Source organism: Tachyglossus aculeatus, chromosome 1 (assembly GCF_015852505.1).
Source record: "Tachyglossus aculeatus isolate mTacAcu1 chromosome 1, mTacAcu1.pri, whole genome shotgun sequence".
Classification (NCBI taxonomy): domain Eukaryota; kingdom Metazoa; phylum Chordata; class Mammalia; order Monotremata; family Tachyglossidae; genus Tachyglossus; species Tachyglossus aculeatus.
Window position 1 is genome coordinate 83,967,836 of NC_052066.1, and position 26,932 is coordinate 83,994,767.

Genomic DNA, 26,932 nt, shown 5'->3' on the forward strand with positions numbered 1-26,932 from the left:
CTGGAAACTCTCCAGGTGTGACCCTGAGAGGGATACAAGGAGCTTACATGATCATTACCATTATTAGTACACCACAACCATTTCTGTAGATAATGCTTTTATTCCTGAAGCACTCTCATATTACTTATCTAATTATTTCCATTTTGCAGATGAGGAAACAGAAGAAAAAAAGGTGAAGTGACTTAGTCACTGACACACAACAGGCCTGTGGCAGAGGTCCAATTCGACCCTGGGCCATCCAGCTTTCAGACTGGTGCTCTTCCACTACACCACGTTGCTAGTCCTGGAGACTAGTTGCTTGGGGAGGGTGTCCTGCCATTGGTAAACTCAGTAGCGTTGCCTAATACAGAACAATTGACTCTCCTTGAATTTTAGTGGGAGCAGATCTATCTAAATACACACTGTCATTTACAGAGTGGATTAAGCCAATCAAGTGTACATATCAGCAATCTTCTAATCTAATATCTTAACAAATGATGCCAACCTTGCAGAACTGACACTCTGAAAGCACTTAGTACAGTGCTCAAATGCTTAGTCTAATGCACTATACATAGTAAGCGCTCAATAAATACCACGGTGATGAAGAATTGCAAAAATGTATGCCTCTGTGAAAGAGTTTCTCTAAGTTCGTTTAGTTGCCATTGGGACCTCCAGTACATCACTGCTTTCAACCCTCTAAAAATTCTATTGGCGTAGCATCTTTTTTCTCATCACAATTAGATTCCGTTCTTCTACCACTTTCACCCTTCAGATTTGATCTCTTCTAATAGGAAATTCTCACAGGAAGTCTAAGTATTTTCTGGAGGCTCGCCACAGATTAAGTACACATTAGATATCAATTTCTCTTTGCTCTGAAACTTTTCCTCAAAAAATGAAATCTTGCAATTGGAAAATAACATGACCTTTATAAAACTAGAACACATTTATGGCTAAAGGGGAAATAGAAAGTATCTTTTGCTTCATTTTGTCACGTTTCAGCCAAGGACCAAATGCATTCTTGTTAATGATCAATTTCAAAGTCCTTCACAGGAAGCTCCAAATTCCAATAACTTAGTTTTTTGTGCTTATAAATCACCTTTCATTTAGTGGTTTCAATCTAGAGATGATCTAAGTTTCATTTATTGACCATAATCAGTGTTTTTATTGGGCCCTTTGCCGCTACTACTTCATGTCCCAGGTGAAAAAGCAAACTATCATCTCAGAAATACTTATCTACAGCCATTAAATAGCTAGAAACCCTATTTCAACATCACTGAGAGCATTCACTGAGGGTCTCCCGTGGGCGAACATTGTTTGGACAAAGTGCTAGAGAACATTAAGAATTGTCTCCTAGTGTCACCTTGTCAGTAATGCTTCCTTTCATGAAGACATTTCTGTGTTCTGAGGGTCAGCAAACTGGGAATTTCAGAGATGAATGGTTTCCACAGAAGCAGCCTGTCTTCAGTCCCTTAACAAATATTACAAACAACAACAACAACGAAAAAACCCCACCCTTTCCAAGTCAGCCAAGACCATATTTTCCAATTCTTTCTTCCCTTCTGACTCCAGTAAAAGCATATTGAAATCTGGCCCGAGTTTAAGCACTAGTTCTTGACTTGGTAGACTGTAAGCTTGTTGTGGGCAGGGAACATGTCTGTTTATTGTTATATTGTACTCTCCCAAGAACTTAATACATTGCTCTGCACAGCGTATGTGCTCAATAAATACGATTGACTGACTGACTGTAGAAGCAACTTTGCTGATCTCAGTAGCTATAAGAGATATAAGGAGATAGGTAGTCTCTAAGGTAGCTGTGGTCCATGACAACTAGGACATGTGAATTTTAGAAACAAAGTGAGCTATTGCAGTTCACTTCACAGATGGAGAAACTAGAGATGTCACGAAGTTTGGAATCAGAGACTTGACTAGCCTGCAAACTCGTTGTGGGCAGCAAATGCGTCTGCCAACTCTGTTGTATAGTACTCTCCCAAGTGCTTAGTACAGAGCTCTGCACATAGCAAGCGCTCAATAAATACCATTGATAATGAAGCAGCTTGGCCTAGTGGATAGAGCATGGCCTGAGGGTCAGAAGGACTTGAGTTCGAATTCTGATCTGCCACTTATCTGCTGTGTGACATTGGGCAAGTCACTTGACTGCTCTATGCCTCAGTTCCCTCATCTGTCAAATGGGGATTAAGATTGTGAGTTCTCTGTGGGGCAGTGACTGTGACCAACTTAATTATCTTGTATCTACCCCAGCTCTTAGAACAGTGCCTGGTACACAGTAAGCACCTTTATTGTTATTATTATTCTAATATACATCTTGAAGGAATCTCAAAAGGACATCTAATCTATCCACCAACCTCTAAGCAAGTGAATGGGTAACCCATTCAGGACAATTTATCCTTTAAATATGTCCAGGAAAGCATTTTCCCAAATTTCTATGGGAGTAAAAATCCTGCCAGTCCTTGTTACACAAGATTTCTCAAATCCTCCCATTCCTCTCCATCCATACTTCTACCATCTTGGTCCAAGATCTTGTCATATTGCGGCTGGACTATCATACCCGCCTCCTTGCTTGGCTCCCTGCCACCAGCCTCTCCCCACTCCAGTCAATACGATGTGCTGCTACACTAATCTTCTTGAAGCATCACTCATCTTCCATCTCCCTTCCTCTCAGATACCTTTAATGGCTTCCATTTTCCTCATGCTTCAAGCAAAAAATCCTCACGATCAACTTTAAGGCTCTCCATCAACTCTCATCAACATACATATCGGACCTCTTCACCAGCCACTTTCCAGCTCACTCTTTTTTCCTCCCAAGGCAACTTTCTAGCTGTACCTTTAACAAGACTATCCCATCTGCATTTCCTCACTCACTTTGTTCTACCAGCCTGGAACTCCTTCCCTTTCCTAATCTGGCAGACTAAAACTCTCCACAGCTTGAAAGCTCTCCAAAGAAAAATCCCAATTCTTTCAGTAAACCTTCCCCGATTAACAAACATCATATCAACCACCAGTCACCTCTAGCATTTATATGTCCTCATCTTCCTACCCAAATTCTGTCCTCCCCCTGACTTTCCCTTCACTGTAGACACCACCACCACACTCCTTGACTCACAAGGCTGTAACGTGGGATTATCCTTGACTCATCTCTTGCATATTCAATCTGTTACCAAATCCTGTGGGTTTTTCCTTCACAACACTGGTAAAATATGCCCTTTCCTCTCCATCCAAACTACTACTGTGCTGCTCCAAACACTTATCCAATCCCACCTTGACTAATGAATCAGCCTTCTCCCTGACCTCCCTGCCTCCTGTTTCTCCCTGCTATATTTCACTCTGCTGTCCAGATCATTTTTCTAAAACTCCTCAGCTCATGTTTCCCCACTCCTCAAGAACCTCCTATGGTTGCCCATCCACTTTTACATCAAACAGAAAATCCTTACCATCGACTTTAAAGAACTCCATCACCTTGCTCCCTCCTACCTTACCTCACTGATTTCCTACTACAACCCAACACCCTCACCTCACTCCTTTAACCCCAACACATTTACTGTACTACAGTCTAGTCTACTTCACCACCGACTGCTTGTCCGCATCCTGCCTTTGGTCTGAAACTCTCCCATTTCATATCTGACGGACCATCACTTGACCTACCTTCGAAGCCTTATTAAAAATCACATCTCCTCCAAGAGGTCTTTCCCATCTAAGCCCTCGTTTGTGCATCATCCTCGCATTTGGATTTGTACCCTTTATTCACCCCACTCACAGAGCACTTATACACCTATTTATAATTTATTTTAATGTCAGTCTCCCCTCCTAGACTATAAGCTCTTTAAGGACAGGGAACTTGCCTACCAACTGTTATAGTGTAGTCTTCCTAGTGCTTAGTACAGTGCTCTGTACAAAGTAAGCACTCAATAAATATGATTAGGTAGCACTGATACAGTAGGAAATAACTGAATAAATAATTAACCATACCAATGAATATGTTCATGAATATTGTGGATTAGAATAAAACCATACATTCTACAGGAGTGAAGGAGTGGCTGTAGGAGTGAAGGGTCAAATGTGTAGTGAATTAAATATGGAAGGCATCCTTAGAGGAAGAACTCTGGCCTGGAATTCCTCCCGCTTCATGTATGATAGACCACAGTTCTCCCCTACTTTTAAAATCTTCTTATTAAGGTAACATTTTCTCCAAGAGCCCCTCCTCAATTAAGCTCTCTTTTCCCCAACTCCCTCCTCCTTCTTCATTGTCTATGCACTTGGCTCTATACCCTTTGGCCACTTGGTATTCATCCCACCCTCAACCCCACAGCACTTACGTACACCTCCACAAATTAATGTTGTCTCCCCCTCTAGACTGTAATCTCACTGTGGACAGGGAACATGCCTTCTCACTCTGTTCTACTGTGCTCTCCCAAATGCTCAGTACAGGGCTCTGCACATGGTAAGCACTCAATGATTTCCATTGATTGATTGATTGAGGTGAGCTTTTCCAGTGCGAGGGGCACTCATGAAATCAGGGCAAAGAGCAGAGGGCAGAGGTGACAAGAATCGTGTATAGGGCCCCTTGCAGTAAGAATGGACCTCCAGGAAAGTGTACACACTCCTACCATTGTCCAAACATAGTTCTGTCCATGGGAAAGGCTCAGGTTTTTATTTTAATGGCATTTATTAAGTGCTTACTATGCTCTGGGGGGGATGTAAGGTGATTAAGCTGTCCCACGTGGGGCTCACAGTCTTAATCCCCATTTTACAGATGAGGTAACTGAGGCTCAGAGAAGTTAAGTGACTTGCCCAAGGTCACACAGCAGACATGTGGCGGAGTTGGGATATGAACCCATGACCTCTGACTCCAAAGCCCGTGCTCTTTCCACTGAGCCACACTGCTTCTCAGGTTCAACCTGCAACCTGCATACTGACCCCTGAACTGAGACTCAGTTGTCCATTTCGTGGGGAACTTCCAGCTCTAGAGGCTTTGGTCCCTTACACAACCACTTGGGGATGAGGCCCACAAGCTTGCCTGACTATATCAAGAAGTTGTTATGTTTCCCAGCCATCGAGTCCATAATTGTTTGTCATCTTGAACCCCCCATCACTGAATCATATTTACTCATTCAGTCATCTTTACTGAGTGTTTATTGCGTGCAGAGCACTGTACTTAGCCCTTGTGAGAGTGCAAAACAACAATAAACCGACATATTCCCTGTCCACAATGAGTTTATAGTTTAGAGGGGGAAACAGACATCAATATAAATAAATTACAGATATGTACCTAAGTGCTGTGGGACTGGGGAGAGTGGTGAATAAAGAGAGTATGTCAGGGCAATGCAGAAGGGAGGAGCTTTGAATAGAGCTCTTCAATAGAGCTTTGAAGCCGGGGGCAGAATAATTGTCTGTCAGATTTGAGGAGGGAAGGCACTCCAGACCAGAAGGAGGATGTGGGCAAGTTCCAAAATACATTCCATCCATCCATGCATCCCATCGTTTGTTCCAAAGAACAAAGAGTGGTTAGCACAATGGAGAATGATGTAATCACTTCTATAGAAATGATCAAAAATGAATATTGTTGAATTTTAGGACAATAAAAAAAATCACGAAGGGGAATTCAACTGAAGGATTTAGGAGGGATTTCTCATTAGGGCACTCTAACGTGATTTATGTACGAATTTTTTTCCCTGTTTTCAGAACAAAGTAGAGCTTCCTATGATTTCAAAGTAATGTCAGTGCAGAGCTAAGGGATTATATAGTAATAATAATGGAGATGGTATTTATTAAATGCTCATTACACACTATATGGGCAAAGATATTTTAAGCAGAAGGCACTAATTTTTTTAAGGGATCTGTTATGTGCTTACTATGGCCAGGCACTGTACTAAGCTCTGGGATAGGTAGATACAAGCTAATCAGGTTAAACATAGTCCATGTCCCACGTGGAGCTCACAGTCTTAACCCCCATTTTACAGATGAGGTAACAGAAGCACAGAGAAGTTAAGTGACTTGACCAAGGCCACACAGCAGAGGTGGGATTAGAACTCAGGTTCTTCTTACTCCCAGGCCCATGCTCTATCCACTAGACCATTCTGCTTCTCTTGAACCCTTGAACCTGATTTTTCTGGAGAGCTGAAAGGGGCTTCTAACAGAGCCCAGTGTAGGGAAGCAGCATTCATTCATTCATTCAATCGTATTTATCAAGCACTTACTGTATGCAGAGCACTGTACTAAGCACTTGGGAAGTACATGGCTTAGTGGAAAGAGCACAGGCTTGGGAGTCAGAGGTCATGGGTTCCAATCCCAGCTCCGCCACTTGTCTACTATGTGACCTTGGGCAAGCCACTTCACTTCTCTGGGCCTCAGTTACCTCATCTGTAAAATGGGGATTAAGACTGTGAGCCCCATGTGGGACAACCTGCTTACCTTGAATCTACCCCAGTGCTTAGAACAGTACTTGGCACATAGTAAGCACTTAACAAATACTGTAATTATTATTATCATCATCTGAATTTACAGATCTTTCAGAATCTGTGAAAATCAAATGCAGTTAGAATAGTCTAAAATCCTTCCTGGAATAATCAATCAGCAGTATTTGTTGAGCGCTTACTGTGTGCTGTTCATTCATTCATTCATTCAATCATATTTATTGAACATTTACTGCATGCAGAGCACTGTACTAAGAGCTTAGAAAGTACAGTTCAGCGATAAAGAGAGACAATCCCTGCCCAAAACTGGCCTACAGTCTAGAAGGGAGAAGACAGACAATGAAACAAGTAGTAAACAGGTATTAATAGCATCAATATAAATAGAATTTTATATACATAACAAAACAAGTCAACAGTTATTCATATAAATAGAATTATAGATATGTACATATATACACAAGTGCTGTGGGCAGGGAAGGGGGTTAGAGCAAAGGGAGAGAGTCAGGGAGATGGGGAGGGGAGAGGAAGCTGAGGGGCCTTAGTCCGGGAAGACCTCCTGGAGGAGGTAAGCCTTCAGTAAGGCTTTGAAGGGCAGGGAAAGTGTGGAGTACTTAGCTCATGGGGAGCACAATACAACAGCGTTGTTAGGCACGTTCCAGCCCACAAGGAATATACAGCATAGAGGGGGAGATAGACATTAAAATAAATTACAAGTAAGGGAAACCCAGAGAAGATAGCTACCCAAACACGTGCTCTACCCTGGCAGACAGCCGATGAAATTGTGTCTTAATGGAGGTACTGGCAGTGGGCTAGGAGGATGACAGCAACTCTGGTAAGACGTTTTTGGTTTTGTTTTGTTTTGCTTTTGGGTTTTTTTCATGGTATTTGTTAAGCAGGCAATCAATCAATCAATCAATTATATTTATCATTTACTGCATGCAGAGCATTGTACTAAGTTCTTGGGAGAATACAATATAAAAATATACCAGAGTTTGCTAAGCACATTCTCTGCCCACCGTATCTTAGAGTCTAGAGGGGGAGTCAGACATTAATATAAGTAAATTTCACATGTGTACATAGGTGCTGAGGGGCTGAAGGAGGGGTGAATAAAGGGAGCAAATCAGGGTGATGCAGAAGGGAGTGGGAGAAGAGGCACCATACTAGGCAATGGGGGAGATACAAGATAATCAATCAATAAATCGTATTTATTGAGTGCTTACTGTGTGAAGAGCACTGTACTAAATGCTTGGGAAGTACAAGTTGGCAACATATAGAGACAGTCCCTACCCAACAGTGGGCTCACAGTCTAAAATGGGGAGGCAGAGAACAAAACCAAACATATTAACAAAATAAAATAAATAGAATAGATAGGTACAAGTAAAATAAATAAATAAATAAATAAATAGAGTAATAAATATGTACAAACATATATACATATATACAGGTGCTGTGGGGAAGGGAAGGAGGTAAGATGGGGGGATGGACAGGGGGACGAGGGGGAGAGGAAGGAAGGGGCTCAGTCTAGGAAGGCCTCCTGGAGGAGATGAGCTCTCAGTAGGCCCTTGAAGGGAGGAAGAGAGCTAGCTTGGCGGATGAACAAAAAATATGGAACGCTTCATGAATTTGCGTGTCATCCTTGGATACCATCTATGTCCAAAATGGGACTCACAGTTTTAATCCCCATTTTACAGATGAGGTAACTGAGGCACAGAGAAGTTAAGTGACTTACCCAAGGTCACAAAGTAGACCAGTGGCAGAGCCAGGTTTAGAACCAAGGTCCTCTGACTCTCAGCCTCCAGGATGGAACTAAACTAGAGGAAGAAGAGGCAGGCAGGCTGGTAAGAGATCCCAGTTATGGAGAGCCTAGGTCAATGTAACTCTGCCACCCTGTCCCGCTTCTGCCCTCTCCATAGACCTGTGGAGTGATCAGTCCCTTATAACTCCTGGGAGCAGCAGGGTGGTTAAGAATTGCTCAAAAATTCCTGTTTCATGCACTGAAGTTTCAGGTCATTCATTCATTCATTCAGTAGTATTTATTGAGTGCTTACGGTGTGCAGAGCACTGTACTAAGCACTTGGGAGAGTACAATACAACAATAAACAGACACCTTCCCTGCCCACAATGAGCTTACAGTCTAATCCAACAACATCCTCACTGTAGCCATATAGAAAATACTTTCGTGATTTGGATTGGTAGATTGTGAAAGAGTCATCTTTATCTTTATTCAGTCAAAATGCGCAATTAGGCAGAGTACATTTTTCAGAATCAAGAACCAGTTACAGAGAGCAAGTCATTCTTTGAGACAGGAAGGATGAACAAAGATAAGGCACAGTAGAGAAAATGTGCTAAGGCAAGGGATTCATGAGGCTCCATTGCTTGATTTTCACCTGTGAAATTCTGAAGGCACCTGGTGTCACAGTAATCAATCAATCAATCAATTGTATTTATTGAGCACTTACTGTGTGCAGAGTACTGTACTAAGCGCTTGGGAAGTACAAGTTGGCAACATATAGAGACAGTCCCTACCTAACAGTGGGCTCACAGTCTAGAAGGGGGAGACAGAGAACAAAACCAAACATACTAACAAAATAAAAATAAATAGAATAGATATGTACAAGTAAAATAAATAGAGTAATAAATATGTACAAACATATATATATATATATATATATATATATATAGTACTGTACAGCAAATTTTCTGACCTTGACTCTAAAGTTGCATTACTGATTCTCATTATTCCTGAGAGAAGCAGAACCCTGGCTAGGTGAATCAATATTTGTTTACAAGCTGTGAGCAACTTAGTCATTAAATAACACCTTCAACAAGAAACCAATTGCATCACCTAAGAGAATATGATCACAGGCACCACATTGGAAATTTTTCAACCTCAAGAATGAGGAAATTCAGAATTAGGCTCTCAAAGTCTGAAGAGCCTTAATTTTGTTCTGGCTAAAACAATGTGCAACATATGCCGGTAAGATGGCCTGTTACCAAACTGGTTTTCTTTGATCTCTTTCCCAGAGGAAAAAGAGGAGATTTCTTCCTGATCTCATTCTCATTTCCATCTTACTTCTCCACCCTTTACCTCCTCCCCTAAAGGAAGGGTAGAGGAACTGGTCTATTTACATTTAGATCACATTCTGGGCTGTCAGAAGCATCCCAGCTGTTTAAAAGCCCAGCATGTACTTTCAAAATATCATTAGAGGCTCAACAGATTGAAATTTTGCATTTTATTTAGTCTTGTTTTTCCTTCTGTATTTGCATAGATGTTGATTGTATCCACCCCTAACTATACTTAGACATGGGTGGATTAAACTTGTTAGGCCTGATTCCTCCCTAGCCCTGAATCATTCCTTGGAATTAAATTTGGTTCTGAACTCAGACTTTCAGGCTGCCGATCCGACAAACTCTTCAAGCCCAATGAGCTAGAAGCATGATCCAAAGCATGATCCAAAGTCCTTGAAACAGTCACACAGGAGCTGCTATAATTGTACTTTGGAAACTGGGACCCCCACAAAGGTATGGACTAGGAAAATGTGCAAATAATTATTAACCACTTTGCAGAAACAAAAAAAGGTTGAAGGACCAACAGTAAGCCTGAAAAACACTGAGATTTTATGTCAGTCATCTCCTGGGAATCATTCATTCATTAAATCATAGTTATTCAATCATATTTATTGAGTACATACTGTGTGCAAAGCACTGTACTAAGTGCTTGGGAGAGTACAATATGATAATAAACAGACCCATTCCCTGCCCATAATGAGTTTACAATCTCTATGTAGGACATTCTGCAGACGTACAGATGTTATTATCATTATTAGGATATTTGCTAAGTGACATTTGCTAAGTGCTTACTATGTGCCAGGCACTGTACTAAGTGCTGGGGTGGATACAAGCAAATCAGGCTGGACACAGTTGCTGTCTCACACAGGGCTCACAGTCTTAGTCCCCATTTTGTAAATGAGGTAACAGACACAGAGAAGTGAAGTGACTTGCTCAAGGTCACCAAGCAAACAAGTGGCAGTGCTGGAATTAGAACCCAGGTCTTTCTGATTCTCCGGCCCATGCTCTATCCACTAGGTCATGCTGCTTTTACTAAGTGTTTAAGTGCTTACTATTTGTTCTAAGCAGTGGACAGGCACAAGCTAATCAGGCTGGACACAGTCCCTGTTTCACATGGGGCTCACAGTTTAAGTAGGAGTGAGACCAGATATTGAATCCCCATTTTATGGATAAGGAAACTGAGGCACAGATAATTTATGGGAGTTGCCCTAGGTCACATAGCAGGCAACTGGCAGAGCCGGGATTAGAACCCAGGTCCTCTGATTCCCTGGCCCACATTCTTTCCTTTATGCCACATTGCTAGCCCTCAGTTCTAATCCTACTCATTAAAGGCTAATGACAAAGTGGGAAAAAATAGAATCATCAAAAATGTTAGCATATCTTTTGGAATATCAAGCTTCAGACAAAGTTCAAAGGATTACAGAGCAAGAATAACTGTAACCTTCTTGATTCTTGCAAGGTTTACATCCTCTTCAGTTGTCCCATCTGACTTCTTGTGGTTTCAACAGCATCTTTTATATGACATCAAATGGTAGGGGAGGGTCAAAAAGAATGAAACACCACTGGCATCATTCATTCATTCATTCATTCAATGATAATTATTGAGCACTTACTGTGTGCAGAGCACTGTACTAAGTGCTTGGGAAGTACAAGTTGGCAACATATAGACGGTCCCTACCCAACAGTGGGCTCACAGTCTAGAAGGGGGAGACAGACAACAAAACAAAACATATTAACAAAATGAAATAAATAGAATAAATATGTACAAATAAAATAGAGTAATAATAAAATAAATAAATAAATAGAGTGATAATAAATAGAGTAATATAAATAGAGTTACTAGTCCACTCCAGGCCCATCTTCTTTTTTTTTTTTAATGGCATCTGTTAAGCACTTACTATATACCAGGCACTGTACAAAGCGCTGGGATAATAGTAATAATAATAATTATGATGATATTTATTAAGCACTTACTATGTGCAAAGCACTGTTCTAAGTGCTGGTTAGATACGAGCAAATAATTATGAGCATTATTATTATTATCATCATCATCATTTTAAAGCCAAGGTGTCCCAAAGCTTAATACTTGTGCTCCATATGACTCAAATCGAAGAGGGCTCCAGGGATGCTAACAGTTTAATATCGTACTCTCCCAAGTGCTGAGTCCAATGCTTTGCACACATTAAGCACTTAATAAATACGGAAAGTAATGCTCATCACCAACCAGCTTCCCATGGGTGTGGAGAATGAATGATAGCAGGGTATCCAAACAACTGCTGTATCATAAGCTGTCATTAAATTCTTGCATAACTGCAAGCAAAGTAGCCAGAAGAAGCATCAAAACACAATCTTGGTGCATGGTACATAGCTGACAGTGGCTGTGAGACAGCCAAACTATGCTAGTGGTTCATCAATCAGGAATAGGGTGGCTTCTTTTACAGCAGAGGCTGAAGGAAGAATGGATTAGTAGAAGACTGGATTTGATTAGAGGGAGGATTAGTCATTGGTTCAAATCCTGGCTCGCCAATTGTCAGCTGTGTGACCTTGGGCAAGTCACTTAACTTCTCTGTGCCACAGTTACCTCATCTGTAAAATGGGGATGAAGACTGAACCCCACTCGGGACAACCTGATCACTTTGTGATCACCTGATAACCAGCCCTTAGAACAGTGTTTTGCACTTAGTAAAAGTGCATAACAAATGCCATTATTATTATAAGTGCTTAGTACGGTGCTCTGCACACAGTAAGCGCTCAATAAATATGATTGAATGATTGAATGAATTAGTAAGTAACAGAACAAAAATACAGCAAATGTGTCACTCCAACGAAGGTCTAGGCCTGTTTGCCTGGGAGTAAGGAGGACCAAAGTTTTAATCCCAGCTTTGCCACTTGGGCCTGGGCCTTGGAGCCGGAGGACCTGGGTTCTAATTCTATCTCTGTCATTTGTGTAACCTTGGGAAAGTCATGGATTCACTGTGGCTCAGCTTCCTTATTTGCAAAATATGGATTCAATACCTGCTTTTCCTCTAACTTTGACTCTGAGCCTCATGTGGGATAGGGACTGTGTCTAACCTGATTATCTTGTATCTACCCCAGTGCTAATGGTAGAATGCTTGGCGCATAGTTAAGTGCTTAACAAATACAAAAACTTAGAACAGTGTTTGGCACATAGTAAGCACTTAACAAAAACCATTATTATTATTATTAATTAATACTAGCATTATCATAAACATTATTATTATTATTATTATTACTACTGCTAATAGAGAGAACGAAGCAGCGTGGCTCAGGGGAAAGAGCTCGGGCTTTGAAGTCAGAGGTTATGGGTTCAAATCCCAGCTCTGCCAATTGTCAGCTGTGTGACTTTGGGCAAGTCACTTATCTTCTCTGGGCCTCAGTTACCTCATCTGTAAAATGGGGATTAAGACTGTGAGCCCCCCATGGGACAACCTGATCACCTTGTAACCTCCCCAGTGCTTAGAACAGTGCTTTGCACATAGTAAGCACTTAATAAATGCCATTATTATTATTATTATTAATAGTGACCTGATATTGAAGTGTAGGAGATCAAATATTCTATGAAACAGGAGTTTGACATTGAGCAATATGGCAAATGATGTGGGCTAGGGAATTAACACTAAACCCAGTTATTCCCCCAATCCACTTCGGGTTGCAGCTAAGGAATTCTTTCTGAGAGATTTGAGTTAGGAAGGCTGAATATCTAGTCTGCTAGTGAATTGTAGTATGACTTCAAGCAAGTCACTACACCCCATTAGACTTCAATACAGACTCACAGCAGGCTAAGTCACACCACAGCACATATAACCCAGGGATATAACTCCTTAACAGTCCAACACATCAATGCGAGATGACAGGGTGCACAGTAGAAAATATTATGGCTTATCTATCACCAGTTAACATTTGTGGATTAAGAAGTCTTCAAAGAAAGTGAATGAATTTATAAGAATTCTTGAAGACTGTCACGGAGAGCAAAGTTCAGAGATGGAAAGAGGTGTTATAGAAGAGTTGTCTTTCTACAAGTTATTTTACAAAGAAAAGAAAAAAGGCATCGTACAATGTATAGTGGACACATTCTTCGCTAAAATGGAAAAACTATTTCCAGTCAGCAGAATAATATTCTACTTTTGCAACCTCTTTCAGAGATTCATAATTATGCCACAACTTCTCATTTAATTAATGTGCTGCTTTGCTTTGCATTTCTTTAAAAACAATTAAGCAACCATTAAATGATGCTCAGTGTAATGGTATATAACACATAAAGTTCTTTTTTTTCTCTGAAGTTTTGGAACAAATCTCATTTACAGCAGTTAGTCCATGAGGAAAGATACTCCATAATAGAGCCATGGTAAAACCATGTTTTCAAGGAAAACACTGCAGGTTTATCATGAGGGTCATCTGTGTTCTCAATTCCAGAATATCAATCAAGCAATCAATCAATCGTATTTATTGAGCGCTTACTATGTGCAGAGCACTGTACTAAGCGCTTGGGAAGTACAAATTGGCAACACATAGAGACAATCCCTACCCAACAGTGGGCTCACAGTCTAAAAGGGGGAGACAGAGAACAGAACCAAACATACCAACAAAATAAAATAAATAGGATAGAAATGTACAAGTAAAATAAATTAATAAATAGAGTAATAAATATGTACAACCATATATACATATATACAGGTGCTGTGGGGAAGGGAAGGAGGTAAGATGGGGCGATGGAGAGGGGGACGAGGGGGAGAGGAGGGAAAGGGCTCAGTCTGGGAAGGCCTCCTGGAGGAGGTGAGCTCTCAGCAGGGCCTTGAAGGGAGGAAGAGAGCTAGCTTGGCGGAGGGGCAGAGGGAGGGCATTCCAGGCCCGGGGGATGACGTGGGCCGGGGGTCGACGGCGGGACAGGCGAGAACGAGGTACAGTGAGGAGATTAGCGGTGGAGGAGCGGAGGGTGCGGGCTGGGCTGGAGAAGGAGAGAAGGGAGGTGAGGTAGGAGGGGGCGAGGTGATGGACAGCCTTGAAGCCCAGGGTGAGGAGTTTCTGCCTGATGCGCAGATTGATTGGTAGCCACTGGAGATTTTTGAGTAGGGGAGTAATATGCCCAGAGCGTTTCTGGACAAAGATAATCCGGGCAGCAGCATGAAGTATGGATTGAAGTGGAGAGAGACACGAGGATGGGAGATCAGAGAGAAGGCTAGTGCAGTAGTCCAGACGGGATAGGATGAGAGCTTGAATGAGCAGGGTAGCAGTTTGGATGGAGAGGAAAGGGCGGATCTTGGCAACGTAGAATAGAAGAGGAGCTGTCCTCCTAAATAAGTTTGTTTTGAAAATGATCAGGTATTGAAAACATTTGAAGATACCCACAGGTCACATTCTATCTGAGACAGGCAAAGAAGCATTATAAGCTTCACTGGCCTTCAAAGTTGATATGAGGAAAAGGCCTAAGAAAAATATCTCTTAGGGAATACAATCAATCAGTGATATTTAATGAGTACTAACTTTTTTTTCTGGTATTTGTTAAATGCTTACTATGTACAGGCACTGTTCGAAGCGCTGGGGTAGATACAAGGCAAAAATAATAATAATTATGGTATTTGTTAAGCACTTACTATGTGCCAGACACCATTCTAAGTGCTGGGGTAGATACAAGATAATTGTGTTGGACACAGTCCCTGTCCCACACAGGGCTCACTGTTTTAATCCCCATTTTACAGATGAGGGAACTGAGGCACAGAGAAGTTAAGTGACTTGCCCAAGGCCATATAGCAGACAAGTGGCAGAGCCAGGATTAGAACCCATGACCTTCTGATTCTCAGGCCTGTGCGGTAGCCACTAAGCCATGGTTCTTCTTCTCAGGTTGGACATAGCCCATGTCTCCCTGGGGCTCACAGTCTTAATCCCTATTTTACAGATGAGATAACTGAGGCACACAGAAGTGAAGTGACTTGCCCAAGGTCACACAGCAGGCAAATAGCACAGCTGGGATTAGAACCCAAGTCTTTCTGACTATGAGGCCTGTGCACTATCCACTGGGCCACACAGCTTCCCTTTGTGCAGAGAACTGTAGTGCTTGGAAAAGTACAATAGAATAAAATAGAGATTAAATCCTCTTCCCTCCAATTTAGACAGTGTGGGACAGGGACTGTGTCTAATCTGATAAACATATATCTACCCCAGTGCTTAGAACAGTGCTTGACAAACAGTAAGTGCTTAACAAATATCAATGCACAAAAAAAGGACTTCAAAACTCGCCTGAGTTTGGCCCTCTTTTGTTTGGAGAGTTTAGGAAAGTTCTTGCTCTGCCAGGTGATTTTAATATTCAAACAAGAGACCACATTTCTCTAGCCTCTCAGTACCTTGGTTGTCTAATGCTTTCTTTCCATCTGCCCCTCAAAGTATTAAAATGAAGATACTGTGAGCACTCTTCCTACTTAAATCCTGAATGGTTCCAGAAAATAATTTCACTATTTAATATAAGCACTCAAAGTGTGAGCATGAAATTGGTTAGAGCATGGTTGTCATTTTCCAAAACAGAATCCCTCATCTTCCCACACAAACCCGTCCTCCCCCATCTTTTTCTTCACTATAACCTCCTCATTATCCTCAACTCATCTCTGTTATTCAACCCACACATTCAATCTGTCACCAAATCCTGTCGGTTCTCCCTTCTCAACATCGCTAAAATCCACCCTTTCCTCTCCATACAAACTGCTGCTACCCTGATCCAAGCACTTATTCTATCCTGCCTTGACAACCACATCAGCCTCCTTGTTCATTCATTCATTCATTCAGTCATATTTATTGAGCGCTTACTGTGTGCAGAGCACTGTACTAAGCGCTTGGGAAGTACAAGTTGGCAACATATAGAGACAGTCCCTACCCGACAACGGGCTCACAGTCTAGAACCATTTCCATACTTTACTCTGTTGCCTGGATCATTTTTCTTCAAAAATGATCAGTCCAGTTTCCCCACTGCTCAAGAACCTCCAGTGGTTGACTATTCACCGCTGCATCAAACAGAAACCCTTTCCAACCAGCTTTAAAACCCTCAATCAGCTCAACCTCCTCCTATCTTACCTCCCTGATTTCCTACTACAATCCACCCCTCACACTCCTCTTCTCTATTGCCACCTTACTCACTGCACCTCGATCGCCACTGATTCCTTGTCCATGTCCTCTCTCTGGCCTGGAATCCCCTTCCCCTTCAAATATGACAGACCACTACTCTCTCCACCGTCAGAGCCTTGTTAAAATCACATCTCCTCTATGAGGTCTTCCTCAAGTAATTTCCCCTACTCTTTTTCCTTCTGTGTCACCTGTGCATTGAATCTGTACTCTTTAAGCACTTGAAATTCACCCACCCTCAGCTCCACAGCACTTAGGTACATAGTCGCAATTTATATTAATATCTGCCTCTCCCTCTAGACTGTAAGTTCCTCATGGGCAAACAGCATGACATAGTGGATACAGCACTGGCCTGGGAGTTAGGTGATCATGGGTTTTAATCCCGATTCTACCACTTGTCTGCTGTGTGGCCTTGAACAAGTTACTTCATTTCTCTGTGCTTCGGTTACCTCATCTGAAAAATGGGGATTAAGATGGTGAACCCCACGTGGGACAGGGACTGTGTCCAACTAGATTTGCTTGTATTCAACCCAATGCTTAATGTAGTATCTGACACACTGTAACTACTTAGCAAATATCACAATTATTATTATGGGCAGGAATTGTGTCTATGAACTCTGTTACACTGTACTCTCCCAAGTGGTTATCACAATACTCCCCAAGCAGTCAGCCCTCAATAAATACCACTGATTGTTTGATTAAAGGTGTCTTTACTTGTCTCCCAAGTGGTTATCACAATACTCCCCAAGCAGTCAGCCCTCAATAAATACCATTGATTGATTGATTGAAGGTGTCTTTACTGGGTGTGTAGAGGGAGGAAGCATTAGTTGTTTGGTGGGAGGAGGTTATGGAGGTTGTAAACAGATCTAAATCTCTCCCAACAGAGCAATTCTCACGGTGATTCGACCACAATCAGGGGAGACTTCTTTTTTAAGAGTTCTTTTCCCTCGCAGCGTACTTTAGTCAGTTCCTTTTTTAAAACTCTCACATACCAGGAGATGCAAACTTCTATGCTAGATAAGTGGTTCTAGAGGGTCTCAGGGTTTCATTAATTAATCTTAGTGCAGCACACTATGCCTTGATATAATTTAGATATAATTCAATCTGAATATGTTCATCTCGAACAAACCAACCAGCTCAATTCCACCAACTCATTAAAGGATTAAACCCAGAGCTCATAATAGTATTTGTATATCGCTAATCTCACTGACATTCGATCATAGAAATTGTTAGCTACTTGTGGGTGCACAGTACTTGGGTCTCTTCTAAAGAAATGATAGGATAAGATAGAAAGAAAATAGAAGAAAACAGAAGTAGTGTGGCCTAGTGGAAAGAGCACAGGCCTAGAAGTCAGAGGACCAGGGTTCTAATCCCAGCTCTGCCACTTGCTTGCCATGTGACCTTGGGCAAGTCACTTCTCTGTGCCTCAGTTCCTTCACTGCAAAATGGGGATTCAATAGCTATTCTCCCTCCTACTTAGCCTGTGAGCTCCATGAGGGACCTAATTATCTTGAATCTAAGCACAAAGTAAGCACTTGACAAATACCACAAAATGAATGCATGTAGAAAGGAGCGCTTGATAAATACCAACCAATCAATCACTCAATGGTATTTGAGCACTCACTGCTTGAGGAACACTGTACTAAGTTTTAAGTACCATATAACATTTGTTGCCGAATTGTACTTTCCAAGCACTTAGTACAGTGCTCTGCACACAGTAAGCGCTCAGTGAAGATGACTGAATGAATATAACAGAGTTGGTAATAATAATAATAATAATGACATTTATTAAGTGCTTACTATGTGCAAAGCACTGTCCTAAGCACTGGGGAGGTTACAAGGCGATCAGGTTGTCCCACAGGGGGCTCACAGTCTTAATCCCCATTTTACAGATGAGGTATCTGAGGCACAAAGAAGTTGCCCAAAGTCACACAGCTGACAGTTGGTGGAGCTGGGATTTGAACCCATGACCTCTGACTCCAAAGCCCGGGCTCTTTCCACTGACCACACTGCTTCTCTGGTATGACACATTTCCTGGTAGACACAATGTTAGACACATTTCCTGTCGTGGTCAGGTTACAGTTGAGAAGGGAGACAGAAATTGAGATAAATTTCAAACTAATTCATTCAATCATATTTATTGAGCATTTACTGTATGGAGAGCACTGTATTAAGGGCTTGGGCAATACAATGATAGACACATTCCCTGCCCACAAGGAGCTTGCAGTCTTGAGGGGGACACAGACAAAGGCCTCTTGGAAGAGATGTGCCTTCAATAAGGCTTTGGAGTCAGGGGAAAGTAATAGTTTGTTAGATATGAAGAAGGGGGACGTTCGAGGGTGACTTTCCAGGCCAGAGGCAGGATGTGGGTGAGAGGCTGATGGCGAGATAGCCAAGATAGAGGTATAGTGAGAAGGTTAGCATTAGAAGACCGAAGTGTGCAGGCTGGGATGTAGTAGGAGAGTAGTGAGGCGAGGCAGGAGGGGGCAAATATATACCTAAGTGCTGTGGGAAGGGTGAGTGTCAAGTTCTTAAAATGGTGTAGATATCAAGTGCATAGGTTCATTCCTTCCTTCAATCATTTTTACTGAGTGCTTACTGTGTGCAGAGCACTGTATTAAGGGCTTGGGAGAGTGAGATATAACGCTAAATAGGCACATTCCCTGCCCACAACAAGATTACAGTCCAGAGGGGGAGAGAGACATTAATATAAATAAATGAATTACAGATATGTACACTCACAAGCCCTTAGTACAGTGTTCTGAACACAGCAGGCACTCAATAAATACAATTGAATGAATGAATTAATTAGTAATAATAATGATAATAATGGCGTTTGTTAAGCACTTACTGGGTGCCAGGTACTGTACTAAGCACTGGGGGGGATAAAAGAAAATCAGGTTGGACTCAGTCCCTGTTCCATGTGGCGCGGACAGTCTTGATCCCCATTTTACAGATAAGGTAACTGGGGCACAGAGAAGTTAAGTGATTTGTACAAGGTCACACAGAAGACAAGTGGTGGAGGTGGGATTAGAACCCATGACCTTCCGACTCCCAAGCCCTTGCTCTAACCACTATTCCATGCTGCTCTCTCCAAAAAGTGGTGTTGGGCTGAGAGGGGAGATGCAGAAGGGAGTGGGAGAAGAGGAAAGTGGGGCTTAGAGAAGGCCTCTTGGTGGAGATTTGCCTTCATTAAGCAGCAGTGAAGCAGCGTGGCTCAGTGGAAAGAGCCCGGGCTCGGGAGTCTGAGGTCATGCGTTCAAATCCCAGCTCTGCCACTTGTCAGCTGTGTGACTTTGGGCAAGTCACCTAACTTCTCTTTGCCTCAGTTACCTCAACTGTAAAATGGGGATGAAGACTGTGAGCCCCACGTGGGACAACCTGATCACCTTGTATCCTCTCTAGCCTATAGATTAGCGCTTTGCACATAGTAAGAGCTTAATAAATGCCATCATTATTAATAAGGCTTTTATTAATAAGGTGAGAGCAATTGCCTGTCGGATTTGAGGAAGGAGGGTGTTCCAGGACAGAGGTAGGATGTGGGTAAGGGGTCGGTGGTGAGATAGTCGAGATTGAAGTACATTAAGAAGGTTAACATTAGAGGAGTGAAGTGTACAGAGTAACTTCTCTGTGCCTCAGTTCTCTCATCTGTAAAATGGGGATTAAGACAGTGAGCCCCACATCGGACAACCTGATCACCTTGTATTCCCCCAGTGCTTAGAACAGTGTTTTTCACATAGAAGGGGCTTAACAAATAGCATCATTATTATTATTATTACAGGCTGGGTTGTAGTTGGAGAGTGATGAGGTGAGGTAGAAGTGGTTAAGGTGATTGAGTGCTTTAACGCCAAGGGTGAGGAGTTTTTGTTTGATATGCAGGTGGATGGTCAACCACTGGAGTTTCTTGAGGACTGGGGAAACATGTCCTGAACATTTTTGTAGAAAAATGATCCGGGCGGCAGGGACCATTTTAATCTTCCCATCACCAAACAAGTAATCATCTTAAAATTTACAATTCATAAAATACCACCTTCCTGCATCTCCCTCTCTCCTCCCCACTCCTCTTGTCCCATAGACTCAATATAATTCGGTGTGGCCCTTCCCTTCTGTCTCCACTCCTTCACTCAAAGCAGCCTTTGAGGCAGGCAGACAATGAATCCCAGCATGGGTTTTTTTTTTTTTTTTGGTCCACAAAGCTCTGAACCCCTTGAAGTTCAAAGCCCATCCCTAGGGCGTTTATTAAACAACCCTCTGCTCCCCTTGCCTCAGTTCACTTCAAGAGCAGGAGACAAAAGTTGTGAATGTGTGAGAGTGTGTGAGAATGGGTTTTGTGTAGGGGGGCACTAATGGCCCCCCAGAGAACACAGGACACCCCTTTGCCGGCTTCCCCCACTTCCCGCATATTTTAGTTGTGTTTTTTCCTTGATGATAATCTTATTTTAAGGGGTTATAGCTCCCAGTAATTCAGGAAATAATCACTGTGTAATTAGAGTAACAATGATTACTTATAAATAAGACCAGCATGTATTTGCCTGCATAGAAAAGAACAAAAAGGTACCCCCATCTATACAGCAGTACAAAGGAAAGGGTTTCTGCTTCTTTCCACTCATGGTTAATAATAATAATAATAATGATGGCATCTATTAAGAGCTTACTATGTGCAAAGCACTGTTCTAAGCGCTGGGGAGGTTACAAGGTGATCAGGTTGTCCCACGGGGTGGGGGTGGGGGCTCACAGTCTCAATCCCCATTTTACACAGAGAAGTGAAGTGACTTGCCCAAAGTCACACAGCCGACAGTTGGGCAGAGCTGGGATTTGAACCCATGACCTCTGACTCCAAAGCCCGGGCTCTTTCCATTGAGCCACGCTGTGGTTAACTCAGCTCTCCCTTACCTGGGTGACTGATATTAATCATTTTTTCACTGGTATTTCTTAAGCACTTACTATCATCATCAATCGTATTTATTGAGCGCTTACTATGTGCAGAGCACTGTACATGGGCTTGGGAGGGTAAAAGAACCGGGATGGCCTAAGACAAGTAGTGTGGCCTAAGAGAAGCAGGATGGTCTAGTGGATAGAGCATGGCCTGTGAGTAAGAAGGACCTGAATTTTAATCTCAGCTCTGCCAATTGTCTGCTGGGTGACCTTGGGCAAATTCAATCATATTTATTGAGCGCTTACTGTGTGCAGAGCACTGTACTAAGCACTTGGGAAGTACAAGTCGGCAACATATAGAGACGGTCCCTACCCAACAACGGGCTCACAGTCTAGAAGGGGGAGACAGACAACAAAACAAAACATCTGGACAGGTGTCAAGTCGTCAGAACAAATAGAATTAAAACTAGATGCACATCATTAACAAAATAAATAGAACAGTAAATACGTACAAATAAAATAAATAGAGTAATAAATCTGTACAAACATATATACAGGTGCTGTGGGGGGAGAAGGAAGCAGGGGGTGATGGGGAGGAGGAGAGGATAAAGGGGGCTCAGTCTGGGCAAATTCATTCATTCCTTCAATTGTATTTATTGAGCGCTTACTGTGTGCAGAGCACTGTACTAAGTGCTTGGGAAGTACAAGTTGGCAATATATTAGGATGGTCCCTACCCAACAGCGGGCTCACAGTCTAGAAGGGGGAGACACACAACAAAACAAAACATATTAACAAAATAAAATAAATAGAATAAATATGTACAAGTAAAATAGAGTAATAAATAGGTACAAACATATATACAAATTTACAGGTGCTGTGGGGAGGGGAAGGAGGTAAGGTGGGGGATGGGGAGGGGGAGGAGGGAGAGAGGAAGGAGGGGGCTCAGTCTGGGAAGGCCTCCTTCCTTCCTGGAGGAGGTGAGGTCTCAGTAGGGCTTTGAAGGGAGGAAGAGAGCTAGCAAATCACTTAACTTCTCTGTGCCTGAGTTCCCTTGTCTGCAAAATGGGGTTTAAGACTGTGAGTCCTATGTGGGACCTGATTATCTTGTATGTAGCCAGTGCTTAGACTTGTACCTGGTGCATAGTAAGCACTTAGCAAATACCAGTATTAATATTACTGTACAATAGACCTGGGAGCCAGAAGGACCTAGGTTCTAATCCCACCTCCACCACTTGCCTGCTCTGTGACCTTGGGCAAGTCATTTTTCATTCATTCATTCAATTGCATTTATTGAAAACTTACTGTGTTCAGAGCACTGTACTAAGTGCTTAGAAAGTACAATTCGGCAACAGATAGAGACAATCCCTATCCAACAACAGGCTCACAGTCTAGAAGGGGGAGACAGACAACAAAACAAAACACATAGGCATCAATAGCATCAAAATAGAATAATAGATATATACACATCATTAATAAAATAAATAGAATAATAAATATGTACAAATATACGCAAGTGCTGTGGGACAGGGAAGGGGGTAGAGCAGAGGGAGGAAGTAGGGGCGATGGGGAGGGGAGGAGGAGCAGAGGAAAAGGGGGGCTCAGTCTGGGAAGGTGAGCTCTCAGTAAGGGCTTTGAAGGGGAGAAGAGACCTAGTTTGCCAGATGTGAGGAGGGAGGGCATTCCTGGCCAGAGGTAGGATGTAGGCCAGGGGCAGCAGGACAGGAGAGAACGAGGCCCAGTGAGGATGTTAGCAGCAGAGGAGAGGAGTATGTTGGCTGGGCTGTAGAAGGAGAGAAGGGAGGTGAGGTACTTACTTCACCTGTAAAATGGGGATGAAGACTGTGCAACTCATGTGGGACAGGGACTGCATCCAACCCAATTTGCTTGTATCCACCCCAGCAGTTAGTATGGTGCATAACAATGATCACCTTGATTTCCCTGGTTTCTGGAGCAGTAGGGTAATGGAATTCAGAACACAGACTATTAAAGAAGTGTTTAACATGCAAGGACCTTGGAAGAACTCTTGTGCAAGAGTTCCTGTGCAAGATACCATTTGGCATCTTTATTATTGGTGGAATTTTAACTTAAAAAACTGTCCGAATTGTACTGGGCTGTCATTTTAGTTTAAATAGCTTTCACTTTCCATAGTGCTTAGTTTTATTTTGTTAATATGTTTTGTTTTGTCGTCTGTCTCCCCCTTCTAGACTGTGAGACCATTGTTGGGTAGGGACCGTCTCTATATGTTGCCAACTTGTACTTCCCAAGCGCTTAGTACAGTGCTCTGCACACAGTAAGCGCTCAATAAATACGATTGATTGAATGAATGAATATTCATTTATGATTTCTGTTTCTTCCTTAATTATGACATCTCAGAAATAAAAAAGAATGCCTTCGCTTGGAAACTAATTTGATTGCATTCACAACTCCTTCAGACTCACTAGACACTGTAGTAGACTATATTTAGGGTGTCTAAGTATGGAGAAATAGGGCTCTCACTTCTGACCTTCACGTCAAAGCTTATCAGTTTAATCAGTTTTTCAAGGGATTACTATGGGAGTAACAACTAGGAAATACGATACTTTATTTAGTCCTGTGGCCTTTTACTTGTGGAGAGAAGTTCAGACCAGGAGTGGGTTTTGAAAACTACTCAAAGAGACCTAAAGACTGGATTAGAGAGACACTTTCTAAATTCTAGAACTTTTCTCATTTATGAATGTGTCAGACCTTAATGATAAAAATAATAATAATGTTGGTATTTATTAAGCACTTACTATGTGTCAAACACTGTTCTAAGTGCTGGGGGATACAAAGTAATCAAGGTTGTCCCATGTGGGGCTCACAGTCTTAATCCCCATTTTACATATGAGAGAACTGCGGCACAGAGAAGTTAAGTGACTTGCCCAAAGTCACACAGCTGACAAATGGTGGAGCCTGTTTTAGAACCTATGATCTCTGACTCCCAAGCCCATGCTCCTTCCACTGAGCCATGCCATTGACCCCAAAACAATGATTTTACCTGGCATAAATTCACTGGATAATTGCCCAATTTCTATCTTCAGGACTTAAGATTCTTTCCAATGGATAGTAGAATTGACGCAAAAAAGTTGTGTTGAATCTCAAGAAGCAGAGCCACAAACAGTGTAGGATTCTGAGGAAAAAACCCAACAAACTATATTCTTTGGTCTACAGTGTGGAAGGGAAGTTTCATCAAAAATCAGTCTCTTCCAACGTGCCTCTGCATAATGCAAAAACTCCTTACCCTAGGCTTTAAGGCACTCAATCAACTCTCCCCCTCCTACCTCACCTTACTGACTGATCAATCAATCAATCATTGGTATTTATTGAGTACTTATTATGTGCAGGGCACTGTTTTAAGTGCTTGGGAGAGTGCAATAAAATGGAATTAGTGGACATGTTCCACGCTCATAATGAGTTACAATCAAGAGCTCCAACCTCACACGGACTCATTTACCATCTATCCCAATGCTGTACCTCGATTTTGTCTATCCTGCCCCAGCCCCCTTGTCCACATCCTCTCTCAGGTCTGGAACTCCCTCCCCCTTCATATCTGTTAGACCACCGCTCTCCCCCACTTTTTAATTTTTTTGTGGTATTTGATAATTGCTAAGTATGTTCCAGGCACCTTACTAAGCACGGGGTAAATACAAGCTAATCAGGATGGTCACAGTCCATGTCCCATATGGAGCTCACAGTCTTAATCCCCGTTTTACAGATGAGGTTACTGAGGCACAGAAATGTTAAGTGACTTACTCAAGGTCACAAAGCAGCCAAGTGGTAGAGCTGGGATTAGAACCCAGGTCCTTCTGACTCCCAGTCCCACGTTCTATCCAGTGGGCAACACTGTTTTTCCACTTCAAAGCCCTCCTAAAATCACATCTCCTGAAAGAAAGATGCCTTCCCTGATTAAGCCCTCATTTCCCCTACCCCATTTCTCCTCTGAAGCATTTGATATGCACTCTTCTCTCAATTCCACAGCATTTATGTACATATTCTTCCACCCTGCCATTTCTCCTCTCTTTAACTTATTTTAATGAATATCTCCTCCTCTAGTCGCAAACTCCTTGTGGTCGGGAATTATGTGTACCAACTCTATTGTATCGCACTTAGCACTTGGTAAATATCATGGATTGATTGTTTTAAAAGGACTACATGTACGTATATGTATATCTGTATATAAACATGTACCTTTATGGTATATTCATTCAATCGTATTTATTAAGCACACTTACTGTGTGCAGAGCACTGTACTAAGCACTTGAGTATATGGTAAAGTGTATGATAAATAACACTGAATCAGTAATGCCAATAAAAGAATTGCACTTTTCTTAACCTCCAAATTTATCAATCATTTAAAGGTCTCATTTTGCCTCTGAAAATTATTTTAAATTGTCATACTTGATAGAAGATTATTTTATTTATTCTGAGGATTTGTAAATTTCACAATACATCATTATTACATCACAGAGTTAAATGAAATGATAATATGTTTTGTCTTCTCAATGTAATGGAGCCAACTAGGAATTATGCTTTATGGTACCACTTTCAAAATAGTCACCTCATAGGCAAGCATCCATTTCTAATAAAGATGGGAAGCAACACGTCCTAGTGGAAACAGTATTAGCCTGAGGGGCAGAGGAGGTGGGTTCTAATCCCAGCACTGCCACTGGCCGGATGTGTGATCTTGGGCAAGTCACTTACCTTCTCTGTGCTTCAGTTTCCTCATTTGTAAAATAGGGATTCAATCCCTGGTCTCCCTCCTTCTTAAGACTGTGAAGCCCACATGGGGCAGGGACTGAGTCTGACTTGACTATCTTGTATCTACTCCAGTGCTTAGTTCAGTGCTTAATATGACATATAGTAGGTGCTTAACAAATACCACAATTATCATTATTACGATTATTGCTATTATTGAAGCCTTTATTGCAGTTCCTCTACTGGATATTCAGCTAGATACTCTCATTTGTATGACATGTATGACAGGGTCACTTTATGCATGAAGAAAAAACTGGCTTCTGCCCACTGTTACCAAATCCCCTCCCCAAAAGTTGATCACGTTTATTTCAGACTCAGTACACTAAAACCCTGATAAGAAATCCATTGGAGACTCAGTTAGTAAATATAAGACTTCAAGATTAAGCTGCTGTAGTGCATTCCTGCTGTCCAATCAACCAATAGGGTAGGAGTGGAAGGAGAGGAAAGACACAAAGGGAGCTGGAGGGTGGGTTTTGTTGTTCTCTCTGATCTATCACAATGGTTTTGTTTTGTTTTTAATGGTACTTTATAAGTCCTTAATATGTGTCATGGACTGTATTAAGAGTTGGGGTTGAAATGAGATAATCAGGTTGGACACAGTCCCTGTCTCACATGGGGCTCACAGCTTAAGTTGGAGGTTAGCAGAGTGGCCTAATGGAAAGAGCACAAGCCTAAGAGT